Consider the following 2,927-nt stretch of genomic DNA (forward strand, 5'->3'; position numbering starts at 1 on the left):
AGCATTTGCTTCTGAGGGGCTGTCTTGGCTCTTTCTCCTTCTCCCCTGCATCTTCTGCTGAGCATGGTTGTCAGCACCACTTGTGGTCTGCTTGTATTGGGGAAGATTGGTTGGTGCCACTTACAGGACGCTTTCCCAGGGTAAATGGTAGTTTCTGATCGCGCTCCTGGGTGGTGGTGGGGAGCTAAGCCCCGTGAGGCTCAATATGGTTTACGGCTGTCAAATGGTTACAAGTCCAGGCGTTGCTTGGGAAGTATTCCCAGAAGGCCCCCAAATGACTTTTGTGCTTGGTGTAAGGGAAATTAAGTGCCAAGAAAAGTGTGTTCAATTTAGATCCATCTGGTCTGTTGCTTCTTTCCTTTCTTTTTCTCTAGGAAAGAGAACTATTCAAAGATACTTTGGGAGTGCTTTAACTTGCTAGGAAGCAAGTGTGTTGCCAGCCTAGCATGCTGAAGAGCAGGGGGAAAAAGTGCTCTGATTCTAATTGGTAGTAAGCTCAGCTCAGAGCAGAGGTGGCCATCCAAGCTGCTGGTTCCCCAGGACACAGAACTTGGGAGGAAAGAAAGGGTGTGTAGTTCGAGAACACATCTAGAAGAATGCAAAGGTGACCCTTGCTAGAAAATGGTCTCTTGCGATATCTGCTGGCCAGCATGTGAACACCTGAAGGTGGGATGAACAATGCCACTGGATTCCAAACAGGAAAACCAAAATCATAGATCCTGGGTTTTCCAAGGGGCCCCAACTTCAAATACTCATTCTCAGTATCGGATCTCGATTCTGGAGTAACTCGTCAGTGAACCTATAAACCACATGAGCTTATAATAAAAGGCATGCAACTATGGCACCCTGTATGACTGTTACTAAAAATGAGGTAGATAATAATTTCCATTTATTAAGCATTTAACCATATGCCAATCGCTGTTCTAAGTGCTTTCCTGCCTTTCTTATTTTTAGTCCATCCACCCCCATCCCAGGCAACCTCAAGAGTAGGTCCTGTTATTATTTGAGTTTTACACATAAGTATACCAAGGCTCAGGGAGGTTAGTTACATTGTTCAATATCTACAGCTAATAAGTGGTAGAGTGGGATTTGAATCCAGGGGACCTGCCTCTAGAACCCAGGACTACCTGGGGTCAGAGCTACACAGCCAGCTGGTAGCACAGTTGTCTCGGAGAGGGACTGAGGGAAAACAGATGGAAGCCTTTAACGTTCTACTTTATCAAATGCTATAACGTGAGCCCCGCCCCCCGCCTTAAATATGTGTTACTTGTTTGCTTTCAGCATATACGACAAAAGGAAAAGCAAGGCTGGGGAAAATGGGATAGCAATGCAGCATTTTCCCCTTTTTTTGCAATGTAGCTTTTGAGTCAGGACAAGGCACTGTCCCCATTATGTTAAAGGTCGGAATTTATTTAGGCACGAGGCAAGTCTAGGCTGGGGGCCAGGAGCTACAAAAGAAGTCAGGAACCTCAGCATAATGGAATTATCTTCAGAACCCCTATAAGCCACCTGTGGGCAAGTGGGGCTATGGGCAGGTTTAAAGCAAACCTTTGAGACAGCGCAGTGGGCTGGAAGGCACAGGTAAAGGTGAACTGAAAGAGTCCACAGCCTGGAGGGCAGGGCAAGGTCACGGCTGGAAGTACGAGCAGCTGGAAGCCAGGAGCCCCAGAGTGACTAAGCGAGCAGGGGAGGGAAACGGATGTGAGGTCCCATGAGGAGGACAGTGAGCATCTGCCTCAGCCAGGAAGCATCTTGGAGGGCTTCTGGTGATGTCTTGAAGGCAGATGAAGGCGCAGGGGGAGAGGAAGGTGAGGAGGGTCTACCTGGCCGAGCTGGAGTACGGGGAGGCAGGAAGGAAGGAGTCAGTCCTGTCGACGCCACACTAAAAACCGCTTGCTTGGCTGTCACGCAGAGCTTCCCCACGCATTACCATTTTGCAAGGTTTTCCTTTCAGGGATGCATGCAGCTCACCCTTTCAGCCCAGTAGGAAGGAGACCCCTCAGAGGGGTGGTGATGGAGTGAGGCTCTCGGGCCAGTGGGTCTGGGCAACTGGCAGTACCTAATCTGTCTGGCTCTCCACTATAGCTGCTCACCTAGCACCAGGCCGGTCACGTGGTAGGAACTCAATCATTATTTGTTGAATTAATTTGTTTGATAAAGGTGTGAAATAGCTGAATGCCATTGGAAAAATTGTGCTGTATCTTGGGATGAAAATGTCAAACCCTTTTTTGGTTTTCAGTTAGTAATCCTCTTGATCAAAACACTAATAGTTCTGATTGCTAGCATTTATTGAGCGCTTACAAGTGCTAACCCTTTACGTTTTAAGTAACAGGGAGCCCAAACCATTTTTTGAGTTAAAAGTCCAGGGACAGGGCGCCTGGGTGGCTTAGTTGGTTAAGCCACTGCCTTCAGCTCAGGTCATGATCCTGGAGTCCCGGGATCGAGTCCTGCATTGGGCTCCCTGCTCAGCGAGGAGCCTGCTTCTCCCTCTAACCCTCCCCCCTCTCATGTACTCTCTCTCTCTCTCTCATTCTCACTCTCTCAAAATAAAAATAAATAAATCTTAAAAAAAAAAAAAAAGTCCAGGGACAGATCATCCTGGGTCAGGTAAAGTTTGATCAGGGGTCTGGTTTGGTTTCTCTGTGATCTAGTTCTGACTTAGTGCATGTGTTGCATTTCTGCAGGTCAGATTTTATTCATGGACACAAAAGAGCTTCTGGCAGAAGCTGAGGCCATATAATGCCTCATTCATATCTAGGAGGAGAAAGAGAGAAGGAGAAAGAGAGACAGAGAAAAAAAGAGAGTGAGATCGAGTCAGTCCTCTTAACACCCAAACAACATTTCTAAATTTTACTGACTGAACCAAACTGAATTAACCAGGAGAAAACCACATGTTGATTGGCACAGCCCAGGTAACTCATCCCCAA

Source organism: Callorhinus ursinus, unplaced genomic scaffold (genome assembly GCF_003265705.2).
Source record: "Callorhinus ursinus isolate GAN/ISIS: 27379988/994484 unplaced genomic scaffold, GSC_fseal_2.0 scaffold21, whole genome shotgun sequence".
NCBI classification, from domain to species: Eukaryota; Metazoa; Chordata; class Mammalia; order Carnivora; family Otariidae; genus Callorhinus; species Callorhinus ursinus.